The 13,445-nt window shown below is 38.8% G+C and overlaps 1 pseudogene; it reads right to left on the reverse strand.

Moving 5' to 3' along the window:
• Positions 1–9,596: 9,596 nt before the first annotated feature.
• Positions 9,597–10,872, reverse strand: LOC108583336 (annotated as a pseudogene).
• Between the last annotated feature and the right edge of the window lie 2,573 nt (positions 10,873–13,445).

Raw genomic sequence — 13,445 nt, forward strand, 5'->3', positions numbered from 1 at the left:
AAAATAGAGCTCTTGGTAAGTTTTGTGTAGCTTAACATCAGCATAAAATAGGAAAAAAATCTTTTAAAATATAAACAAACAAAAACTTACACCAAAAAACAAAAACATTCACCAATGCATACATATTGACTGAAGCTCCAGGGATGTAAAATAATTTTTCCTGGGTACACAGCTAGTGACTCAAATCAAGCTCAAATGTTTAATTTTAAAAATTTCATTTTCCCACTTTTGACAATATTGACGTAACAGCTAAATCTTAGTCTTAGAGTTGATAGTTGAAAATAAACTAAGACAAGTACTACTGAGGCTAGCTAGGTAGCCAAGAAAGCCACCATGTCCTCAGGACATGCAGTAGCCATGGCGATTGCATGGTGACAGCATATTGTCAACACAATAAACCCCAATGTTTGCACTGTATTTCAGCTCACTGAAGAACAGCTCTCTTCAGCAGGGAAACTCCCCTGTAAAGAGCATGCACATTTTTATTTTACTTGTCCTCTGACCTTTTACTCATTATAATAGTAAAAAATACACACGTGAGTGGAGGTTTAAGATGCTAATGAGATATGTGACACATAAAAGCATGTACAGCCACTGTGTATGTGCACCAATAGGACCACCCAGAACATGCTTACTAATAACACCACTTTCCACCTCTTTGTAAATAATTATCTAAGACTCCCATAAATGGAGTCTCTCTAGTTTCAGTCTTTGCTGTCTCATTTTTTAAATTTTTATTTTTATTTTTTTTAAGACGGAGTCTTGCTCTGTCGCCCAGGCTGGAGTGCAGTGGCCGGATCTCAGCTCACTGCAAGCTCCACCTCCTGGGTTCACTCCATTCTCCTGCCTCAGCTTCCCGAGTAGCTGGGACTACAGGCGCCCGCCACCACGCCCAGCTAGTTTTTTTTTGTATTTTTTAGTAGAGACGGGGTTTCACCATGTTAGGCAGGATGGTCTCGATCTCCTGACCTCGTGATCCGCCCGTCTCGGCCGCCCAAAGTGCTGGGATTACAGGCGTGAGCCACTGCACCCGGCTGCTGTCTCATTCTTATAAGCAGCCGACCCTGAATCCCTTCTCTCTTGGGGCTATTTTGCACCTAATTTTTAAAATAGTATTTCTACTTTGCAATAAATCCCTCTATGTTGCATCTTCATTATTTGTGTCTTTTGTTTAAATTTTAGAAACAAAGAACTGAGGTCTCACAACAGCCATCAACACTATAGTGCTTTGTTTTGTATTCTTCATTAACATTATTTTTGGGGATATGTCAATATCTACATTTTAAACACAGCCAAAACTGCTAAATTAAAAATTTAAATGATCATAAAAGGACATATATTTTTCAAGTTTCAGCTTTATTACACTTTACATATTCAAATTAAAAAAAATTCTGACACAATTATATCTGTCAAATTTAACATCTTACATAATAATTTGAATCACTTCCAAAATGATTTATATTCATTTATTGTTATATTTACTTTTGATCAAATTTGGCTTTTCAAACTAAATAAAAACTAAAGCATGTTTTCAAAGTTTCAAGGAACTAAAGCTTACTGGCATCAAATGCTCTGTAGTAAAATTAACAAATAAAACCATCTTTTTGTCAATAATATTTTATGTCTGAACACTTAAGCATCAAGGACAGGACTCTGGATGATGTTGAGTGAATATTTAAATTAATGAAGTAGAAAATAATTATCAGAATAGAATAAGTGATGGATACAGAAACATAGTACTTGACAAAACCATTCAGAGTATGTTTGACAAACAAGAAGATTGCATAGGGCCTGCACTGCACTGCACTACTAATGTAAAGCGTTCTCTGTAATTTTAGTCTTTAATCTCAACCTTATAACCACCACATACTCACATACACAGAATAAATAAGATTAACTCCTTTTCCTAGAAGGCAGTGATTCCTCTTTTATCCTATTACATCTGTTCCACATTGCTGTGATAATGCTGTTGAAGTGCATCCCCTTACACCAGAAGATCACCTGTGTGAATGTGAATAGACTGACACTGGAGAGGTCCAGCTCAGCACGCTCATTTGAACTGCCTCTTTGCATTTCCGGCAGTTAAAAATGCCTCTGAAGAGTGAAAATAAAGTTACTGCTGATTAAGCAGAGAGTTTAACATGGAAAAAGGTTTTTTTCAATTGTTTAAAAATTACATTGCATGGACTACAACTTTTAAAATGTAAAATGCATGACATAATACTGCACAAAAAAATAGAATAGAAATGATAGGGTTGGCCACAAAGGACAGCCAAAGCTCTATTATGGCAATATAGAAAAATACATATCTACTGTCAGAGGAGGGTACTTGAAGTGTTTGAGAAATGTACTCTAAAAATCTAAAATTGTTTTTAGTATTAGTTTCTATAAAAAATGTTCCTTAAGCATTTTTAATTTTTGAAAAAGTTAAATCCATGCCGTTTGTTTTTGAGATGGAGTCGCCCTCTCACCCAGGCTGGAGTGCAGTGGCACAATCTTGGCTCACTGCAACCTTCACCTTCCAGGTTCAACCAGATAACAAATATTCTTACCAGCTCCATTTAATGCTTTGCCAAAAAAAAATTAATTAAAATATGGTACACTAAAAAACAAATATGTGATAATGTGAACTAGGGAGGAAAAGCTGGCATTTGGGAATGCTAGAAGAAATTGGAAATTTAGTATCTTACTGAAAGCTAGATTGAGGCTGGAGAAATGGGGGATGGGTCCCAAGACCCTGCTTGGGACACAGGTGAAAAATGCAGCAGAAAATCAGTTCCCTGTGGAGTGTGAAAATAATTAAGTGGCAGGCAATTAGACTGAGGAGTCTCTAGTCCCTGGGTTCCTACTTCAAAAAAACAAACAAACAAAAAATAGAACTCAGGTGCATTATTTTTAATTACCACATTCAGAAAAACAAAATTCAGGCTTCAGCAACTATAAACTACCAATTAAGCTCTGATTACATAACCAGGAATTTTTCACCTTTAATGTACAAATTAAGACACCACGTACAAAAAAAAAAAAAAAAAAGACACCACGTGGCTGGGTGCAGAGGCTCACGCCTGTAATCCCAGCACTTTGGGAGGCTGAGGTGGGCAGGTCACGAGGTCAAGAGATCATGACGATCCTGGCCAACATGGTGAAACCCTGTCTCTACTAAAAGATACAAAAATTAGCTGGGCGTGGTGGTGCACGCCCATAGTCCCAGCTACTCCGGAGGCTGAGGCAGGAGCATCTCTTGATCCCGGGAGGCAGAGGTTGCAGTGAGCTGAAATCACACCACTGCAAGCCAGCCTGGGCAACAGAGCAAGACTCCAAAAAAAAAAAAAAAAAAAAAAAGAGGAAAAAGTGCTGGGCGCCGTGTAACTGTACCTAATCAATTACTAAACTTGGTTTTCTTCATCATGCATTTTATAAAAGACTTTCCTTCAAGCCTCTCCCATAGACCACAAACTACAAACCATAGCTGGGTGCTCTACAATTCTAGAACCACTCTTTGATTAAATTCTTTAATATTTTTGCAGTAACTCCCATAAATTTTTAATAGGAGAAAATAGGAACTGGGAACCCCACGGACCAAAGATCTTCCCATTCATGAACCTGCACCCCAAGTCAGGATTCTCCTCTGACGACCGTCCCGTGGTCCTTGCACAATCAGAGAGAGATGCAGCACTGCGGATGCAGAGCTGCCCAGAGAGGGCACCAGGCCAGGGCACAGTCACTGCCCAGGGAAGAGACAGGATGCCCAGGGGGCCGGCTGCTGGCACAGCCACCATATTGTGGCTGAAGGGGACTGAGGCTGAGCTGGGCAAGGAGAACTTGGGGAATATAACATGGCCTACCTTTCTCTAAGATAGACCATATGATAGGCCACTAAACAAGTCTTAATAAATTTAAGAAAATCAAGATTATATCAAGTAGTCTCTCAAACCACAGGGGGATAAAATTGAAAATCAACTCCAAAAGGAACCTTCAAAACCATGCAAACACATGAAAATTGAATAACCTGCTCCTGAATGATCACTGGGTCAACAATAAAATCAAGATGGAAATTTAAAAATTATTTCAACTGAATGATAATAGTGACACAACCTATCAAAACATCTGGGATACGGCAAAAGTGATGCTAAGAGGAAAGTACATAGGCTTAAATGCCTACATCAAAAAATCTGAAACAGCACAAATAGACAATCTAAGGTCACACTTCAAGGAACTTGAGAAATAAAAACAAACCAAACCCAAACCCAGCAGAAGTAAAGAAATAACCAAGATCAGAAAGCCAAAAAAAAAAAAAAAAAAAAGCTTATTTTATCAAAACCTGTATTTAATCACTCATCACAGAAAAGATAAAAAATAATCTAAGTTAATAAATTAAGTGTGTATGTGGGTGTTTGCATCTGTGTGTTTGGTTACTATTATAGATTACTAAAATGGGTTAGTTTCTATAGATTACTAAATATAGATTACTAAAATGGAAAGCTTCATAAGCCGATTTGGGAGCTTCAGTGTTAGGTGCATATATATTTAGAATTGTAATATTTTTCTGTTTGGCAGGGTTTTTATCATTATATAATATCCCACTTTGTCTTTTCTTAACTGCTGTTGCTTTAAAGTGTGTTTGTCTGATATATGAATAGCTACTACTGCTCACTTTTGGTATCCATTTGCATGGATTATTTTTCACATTTTTACCTTAACCCTTGTGTGTTAGGTGAGTTTCTTGAAGGCAGCAGATACTTGGTTGGTGAATTCTTATCTATTCTGCAATTCTATATCTTTCACGTGGAACATTTAGGCCATGTACATTCAATGTTAGTATTGAGATGTGAGGTACTATTTCATTTATCATGCTATTTGTTGCCTGAATACCTTGTTTTTTTTAAAAAAAAAAAAACTTTGTTGTATTCATATTTTATAGGCCCTATGAGATTTATGCTTTAAAGATGTTCTGTTTTGATATTTTTCCTGGACTTCTTAGAGTTCCTTTTAGCAGTTTTTGTAGTGCTGGCTTGGTAGTGGTGAATTCTCCCAGCATTTGTTTATATGAAAAGACTTTTTTCTCTTCAATTATGAAGCTTAGTTTTCCTGGATACAAAGTTCTTCACTGATAGTAGGTTTGTTTAAGTAGGCTGAAAATAGGGCCCCTATCCCTTCTTGCTTGTAGGGTTTTTGCTGTTAATGTGATAGATTTTTATTTTATATATTTTTAGGTTACCCGGTGCTTTTGCCTCACAGCTCTTAACATACTTTCCTTTGCCTTGACTTTAGATAACCTGATAAAAATTTGTCTAGGCAATGGTCATTTTGCAATGAATGTCCCAGGTGTTCTTTGAGCTTCTTGTATTTGAATGTCTAGGTCTCTAGCCAAGAAAGAAAAGTTTACCTCAATTACTTTTCCAAATATGCTTTCTGACCTTTTAGATTTCTCTTATTCCTCAGGAATGCAAATCATTTTTAGGTTTGGTAATTTAATATAATTCCAAACTTCTTGGAGGCTTTGTTGATTTTTTAAATTATTTTTTGTTTGCCTTTGCTCAATTGGGTTAATTCAAAAACCTTGTTTTCGAGCTGAGAATTTCTTTCTTCTACTTGTTCAACTCTATTACTGAGACTTTTCAGAACATTTTGCATTTCTCTAAGTGTGTTTTTTACTTCCTGAAGTTGTGATTTTTTTTTATTCTATTTTTTTCACTGAAAATTTCTCCCCTCATATCTTGTATTATTCATTGATTTCCATAAATTGGACTTTATCTTTCCATGGTACCTACTTGATTAGTTTAATAATTGACTTTCTAAATTTTTTTTAGGCGCTACATGGATTTCTTCTTGGTTTGAATTCACTGCTGGTAAACTTGTATGATTTTTGGATGATGTTAAAGAACATTGTTTTTTTCTGGCCGGGCGCAGTGGCTCAAGCCTGTAATTCCAGCACTTTGGGAGGCCGAGACGGGTGGATCACGAGGTCAGGAGATCGAGACCATCCTGGCTAATATGGTGAAACCCCATCTCTACTAAAAAATACAAAAAACTAGCCGGGCGAGGTGGCGGGCGCCTGTAGTCCCAGCTACTCGGGAGGCTGAGGCAGGAGAATGGTGTAAACCTGGGAGTCAGAGCTTGCAGTGAGCTGAGATCCAGCCACTGCACTCCAGCCTGGGCAACAGAGCGAGACTCCGTCTCAAAAAAAAAAAAAAATACAGAAAGAACATTGTTTTTTTCATATTACCAGAATTGTTTTTCTGGTTCCTTCTCATTTGGGTAGACTATGTGAGAGGGAAGTTCTGAAGTCTCAAGGCTGCTGTATACATTTCTTTGTCCCACAGGGTGCTCCCTTGATGTAATACTCTAACCCTTTTTCTAGGGATGTGGTTTCCTAAGAGCTGAACTACAGTGATCGTTATTTCTCTTCTGGATCTAGCCACACAGCAGGGCTATTAGTCTCTGGGCTGGCACTTGGGGGTGTCTGCACAGAGTCCTGTGATGTGAATCATCTTCAGGTCTCTCAGCCATGGATACCAGCACCTGCTGTGGTGGAGATTGCAGAGGAGTGAAATGGACTCTATGCGCATCCTTAATTGTTAATTGTTTAATGCACTAGTTTTCTGCTGGTTGGCCTCCTGCCAGGAGGTGAAGCTTTCAGGACAGCATCAGCTGTAGTAGTATAGGGAGGATCAGGTACTGAACAGGGTCTTAGAATTTTCAAAAGAATAAGAATTTTGTCTTCGGCTAAATTCAACAGGTGGGGGCCAGCTAGGACCATCACGTGGGGCAGGGTTAGGCAAGTCTGAGCTGACTCTCCTTTGGAGGGGCTTTGCCCTGGCTGCTGTGGTGAGATAGAGGTGTGGTTCCCAGGCCAATGGAGTTATGTTCCCAGGAGGATTATGGCTGCCTCTGGTGGTGAGGCATGTTGTCAAGAAAGTGGGAAAAAGCAGACAGTCACAGGCCTCACCCAGCTCTCACATGACCCAAAAGACCAGTCTAGCTCCCACGATGTCTCTCCCCTCAACAGCACCAGGTTAGTTTTCAGGGAGTGGGTGAGCAGGGCTGAGAACTTGCCCCAGGCTGCCAGTCTCCCAGCAAAGAGAGCAAGCAGAACTTTAACACCTTTCCACCTGTCAAGTCTGCACATTGGATCCATGCCCTCCTCCGAGTTCTGGCAAGAAAACTTCACGTTTGGTTGGAATTGTTACAAAGTTAAGCTGGAGGGAAAACCATTTTATGTTTTTAATAAAAGTTTTTTTTCAAACTTTCTGCCAACTTACAGATCTAAATATATTTAGCTTTTCTATATCCTATAAAAATAAGATTCTAATCAGGCATGGTGGCTCATGCTTGTAATCCCAGCATTTTGGGAGGCCAAGAAACAGACTGTTTAAACCCAGAAATTTGATACCAACATGGCAAAAACCCATGTCTACACAATATACAAAAATTAGCAGTCAGGCATGGTGGCTCACATGTGTAATCCCAGCACTTTGGGAGGCCAAGGCTGGTGGATCATGAAGTCAGAAGATTGAGGCTATCTTAGCTAACACGGTGAAATGCTGTCTCTACTAAAAATACAAAAAGTTAGCTGCACGTGGTGGTGGGCACCTGTAGTCGCAGCTACTTGGGAGGCTGAGGCAGGAGAATCACTTGAACCTGGGAGGTGGAGCTTGCAGTGAGCCAAGCTTGTGCCACTGCACTCCAGTCTAGGCGACAGAGACTCCGTCTCAAAAAAAAGAAAAGAAAAGAAACAGAAAAATTAGCTGGGCATGATAACCAGCACCCGCATTACCTGCTATTCAGGAAGCTGATTTAGGAGGATTACCTGAGCCCAGGAGCTTGAGGCTGCAGTGAGCCACGATCAATCTACCGCACTCCATCCTGGGTGAGAGTGAAATCCTTTCTTAAAAAAAGCCAAAGCATATCAACCTAAAATTCTGTGGGTTTTTTTTTAAATTGTTGTTATTATTCTAAGAGTTTTTGAGGTAAAGGTGTTGTTTGGCTACATAGATAAGTTCTTTAGCAGTAATGTCTGAGATTTGGGTGCACCCAGCAACTGAGCAGTGTACACTGTACCCAGTGTGTAATCTTTTAGTTCTCACCCACCTCCTGCTCTTCCCTTCAAGTTCTCAGAGTTCATTATATAATTCTCATGCTTTGGAATCCCCATAGCTTAGCTCCCATTCACTTAGAATAATGATCTTCTAATCCATTCAAGTTGCTGTGAATGCCATTACTCCATTTTTTAATGGCCGAATATTACATGATATATACAAATCACATTTTCTTCATCCACTTGATGGTTCACGGGCATTTAGGGTGCTTCCATTCTTCTGCAACTGGAAATTGTTTTGCCACCAACAGGCCTGTGCAAGTGTCTTTTTTATATAATGACTTTTTTCTGCATGTAAATACCCAGTAGTGGGTTTGCTGGATCAAATGGTAGTTTTACTTTTAGTTCTTTAAAAAAATCTCCTGGCTGTGTGTGCTGGCTCAAGCCTGCAATCCCAACACTCTGGGATGCCAAGGTGGGTAAATCACCTGAAATCAGGAATTTGAGACCAGCCTGGCCAACATGGTGAAAATCCATCTCTACTAAAAGTACAAACAAATTAGCCTGTCATGGCGGCATGTGCCTGTAGTCCAAGCAACTGAGGAGGGTGAGGCAGGAGAATCACTTGAACTCAGGAGGCAGAGGCTGCAGTGAGCCGACATCACAACACTGCACTCAGCCTGGGTGACAGAATGAGACTCTATCTCAAAAATAAAAATAAAAATAAATAAATTCCCAGCTGTTTTCCATAGTGATTGTACTAGTTTACATTTCCACCAGCAGTGTTAAAGTGCTCCATTTTCATCACATCCATGGCAATATCTAGTTTTTTGATGTTTTAATTGTGGCCATTCTTGCAGGAGTAAGGTGGTATCACAATGTGATTTTAATCTGCACTTTCCTGAAAATCAGTGATGTTGAGCATTTTTTTTTTTCAGTATTCACATTTTTTATTTCAAGGTGTAAAATATATGTGTCCAACATTGTCACTTTCATCTGCAGATGGAATAATCGAGAAGTATAAAAACCTGTACTTTTGGCCGGGTGCGGTGGCTCAAGCCTGTAATCCCAGCACTTTGGGAGGCCGAGACGGGCGGATCACGAGGTCAGGAGATCGAGACCATCCTGGCTAACACAGTGAAACCCCGTCTCTATTAAGAAATACAAAAAACTAGCTGGGCGAGGTGGCGGGCGCCTGTAGTCCCAGCTACTCGGGAGGCTGAGGCCAGAGAATGGCGTGAACCCGGGAGGCAGAGCTTGCAGTGAGCTGAGATCCGGCCACTGCACTCCAGGCCGGGCGACAGAGCGAGACTCCGTCTCAAAAAAAAAAAAAAAAAAAAAAACCTGTACTTTTTTTGTTTATTTGTTTTGTTTTTGTTTTTTCTTGAGACAGAGTCTCACTCTGCTATCCAGGAAGGAGTGCAGTGGCACGATCTTGGTTCACTGCAAACTCCGCCTCCTGGGTTCAAGCAATTCTTCTGCCTCAGCCTCTCGAGCAGCTGGGACTACAAGTATGTGGCACCATACTCAGCTAAGTTTTGTATTTTTAGTAGAGATGGGGTGTCAACATACTGGCCAGGCTGGTCTTGAACTCCTGACCTCATAATCCGCCTGCCTCGACCTCCCAAAGTGCTGGGATTACAGGCATGAGCCAGTATGCCCAGCCCTGTACTTAACATTTTATCAAGATTATCTGCCAACAAGTTACCCATATCCAGGTTTCAATGGATCTGGAATCTTCTTTCCACTTGATAAGGGTAAGTATTAGGAAATCCAGTTGACGACATTTTTATTTAAAAATCAAAAAGAATCAGCACAGTCAAGTTGTCTTAGTCTTAAGGATTTCTGGATTTCTTTCTTGGAGGAGGTCAGGTCTTTCCAAGGCTTGGGTCCTTGAATATTCTTCCAGTCATCAAAAGTAGAGTCTTTTATTTTCTCATATTCTGACCTAATGATACTATTTGCTTTCAGTATTTTTTTTCCAACTCAGGATCCATTTTAATCTTCACAGCATCATGTCAGATTTGTGAAAACTCACAAAGACCAAAAGAAACTCCAACAATTAGCAACAACATGGGGACTTCGTAGCGGAGAGTCTTGTTCTTGCACAAAGCACACATCACTGCGGGCGCAAACATGACTGAACTCTTCCATCTGTTTAGAACTCCAAGCAGGCCCAACACAGATTCTCAAATCTCAGCGGCCCAAGCTCTCATCAACATGAGTACGTCCTTGACTCATCAACTTTCCCTGGTTGTTTGGTGCTCGGTCCTTACTGATAGGTTTCCAAGCATTTTTTTTTTATATGTTTGTTGGCCATTTGTATATCTTCTTTCAAGAATTGTCTGTTCATGTCCTTCGCACACATTTTCATGGGATTATTCGTTTGTTTTTTCTTGCTGATTTGTTCGAGTTCCTTGTAGATTCTGGATAACAGGTCTTTGTTGAATGCATCGGTTGTAAATATTTTCTACTCTGGGTTTTCTCTTTACTCTGCTGATTATTTATTTTACTGTGCAGAAGCTTTTCAGTTTAATTAAGTCCCATTTATTTATTGATTTTTTTTTTTTTTTGCATTTGCTTTAGGGTTCTTGGTTATAAACTCTTTGCCTAAGCAAATGTCTAGAAGTGTTCTTCTGATGTTATCTTCTAGAATTTTTATAGTTTCAGGTCTTAGATTTAAGTCTTTGATCCACGTTGAGTTGACTTTTGTACAGGATGAGAGATGAAGATCCAATTTTCTTATTCTACATGTGGCTTACCAATTATCTCAGCACCATTTGTTTAACAGGATGTCTTTTTTTTTTTTTTTTTGAGACGGAGTTTTGCTTTTATTGCCCAGGCTGGAGTACAATGGCACAATCTTGGCTCACTCTAACCTCTGTCTCCTGGGTTCAAGCAATGCTCCTGCTTCAGCCTCCTGAGTAGCTGGAATTACAGGCACGTGCCACCATGCCTGGCTAATTTTTTTGGTATTATTAGTAGAGACTGGGTTTTGCCATGTTGGTCACGCTGGTCTTGAACTCCTGACCTCGTGATCCACATGCCTCAGTCTCCCAAAGTGCTGGGATTACAGGCATGAGCCACTGTGACTGGCTAAATTTTTGTATTTTATTAGAGATGAGGTTTCACCATGTTGGCCAGGCTGGTCTAAAACTCCTGACCTCAGGTGATCCAACTGCCTTGGCCTCCCAAAGTGCTGGGATTACAGGCATGAGCCACCACGCCCAGCCTTAGGGTATCCTTTTTATACTTTATGTTTTTGTTAACATTGTTAAAAATTAGTCTGCTATATGTATTTCGGTTCATTTCTGGGTTTGCTATTCTATTCTGTTGGTCTACATGCCTATTTTTATACCAGTATCATACTGTTTTGATGACTATCACCCTTTGGTATAGTTTGAAGTTGGTAATGCAATCCCTTCAGATTTGTTCTTATTACTTAGTCTTGTTTTGGCTGTGTGGGCTTTTTTTGGTTCCATATGAATTTTATAATTGTCTTTTTAATTTTTTTTAGTTCTGTGAAGAATGATGATGTTATCTTTATGGAAACTGCATGGAATTTGCAGATTGTTTTTATTATTATGGTCATCTTCACAATAGTCACTCTACTTATCCATGAGCATGAAATGTGTTTCCATTTGTTTGTGTCATCTATAATTTATTTCAACAGTGTTTTGTTATTTACCTTGTAGAGATCATTTGCCTCCTTGGCTAAGTATATTCCTAATTATTATTATTACTATTATTTTGCAGCTGTTGTAAGAGGAGCTGAATTCTTGATTTGATTCCTAGTTTGGGTTGTTGTTTGTGTATGGCAGTGCTACCGAATTGTGTACATTGATTTTTGTATCCTGAAACTTTACTGAATTCATTTATCAGATCTACGAGCTTTTTGGATGTCTTTAGTGTTTTTTAGGTATACAATCATATCATCAATGAACAGTCACAGTTTGACTTCCTCTTTTCCAATTTGGATACCCTTTATTTCTTTCTCTTATTTGAATGCTCTGGCTAAGACTTCCAGCAATATGTTGAATAGAAGTGGTGAAAGTGGACATCCTTGTCTTGTTCTAGCTCTCAGGAGTAATGCTTTCAACTTTTTCCCATTCAGTATAATGTGGGCTGTGGGTTTGCCATAAATGACTTTTATTACCTGAAGCTATGTCCCCTCTATGCCGATTTTGTTAAGGTTTTAATGCTGAAGCAATGCTGGATTTTGTCAGGTTTTTTCCTGAACCTATTGAGATAATCATGTGATTTTTGTTTTTAAATCTGTTTATGTGGTATATCACATTTACTTACCTGCATATATTAAACCAGCCTTTCATTTCTGGTATAAAATGCACTCGATCATGGTGTATTATCTTTTTGATATGCTGTTGTATTTGCTTAGCTAGGATTTTGCTGATAATTTTATCATCATCTAAGTTCATCAGAAATATTTACTTTTCTTGTTTTTTTGTCATGTCTTTTTCTGGTTTGGGGATTAGGGTGATACTGGCTTGATGGAATGATTTAGAGAAGATTCCCTTTTTATCTTTTGAACAGTTTCAGTAAGATTGGTACCAATTCTTCTTTGAATGTCTGATGATAAAATATATCTGTGAATTCATATGCTCCCGGACTTTTTGGATGGCAATTTTTTATTACTATTTCAATTTCACTACCTCTTATTGGTCTGTTCAGATTTTCCATTTCTTCCGGGTGTAATCTAAAAGGATTGTGCATTTCCAGGAATTTATGTAGCTTCTCTACGTTTTCTAATTTGTATACGTAAATGTATTTACAGTAGCCTTCAGTAATCTTTTGTATTTCTGTGGTATTGTCTGTAATATCTTCCATTTTGTTTCTAATTGAACTTATTTAGATCTTCTCTCTGCCTTTTTTTGGTTAATCTTGCTAATAATGGTCTACCAATTTTGTTCATCTTTGTAAACAACCAGCTTTTTGTTGCATTTATCTCCTTGTATTCTTTTGTTTCAACCTCAGTTAGTTTTTCTCTGATCTTTGTTATTTTTTCTTTGCTGCTGCATTTGGATTTGATTTGGTTTTGCTTCTCTAGTTTTTTGAGGTGTAACCATACGTAGTCTACTTGTGTTATTTTAGACTTTTTGATGTAGGCATTTTTTGCTATCAACTTTGTCTTAGCACCACTTTTGCTGTATGCCAGAGGTATTCATAAGTTGTGTCATTATTGTCATTCAAATCAAAGTGTTTTTAAATTTCCATCTTAATTTTGTTGTTGATTCAAAGCTCACTCAGGAGGCTGGGCATGGTGGCTCACTCCTATAATTTCAGCACTTTGGGAGGCTGAGGTGGGCAGATCACTTGAGGTCAGGAGTTTGAGACTAGCCTTGCCAAAATAGTGAAACTCCATCTCTACTAAAAATACAAAAATTAGCCA

The sequence above is a fragment of the Papio anubis genome, chromosome 20, assembly GCF_008728515.1.
Source record: "Papio anubis isolate 15944 chromosome 20, Panubis1.0, whole genome shotgun sequence".
NCBI lineage: Eukaryota > Metazoa > Chordata > Mammalia > Primates > Cercopithecidae > Papio > Papio anubis.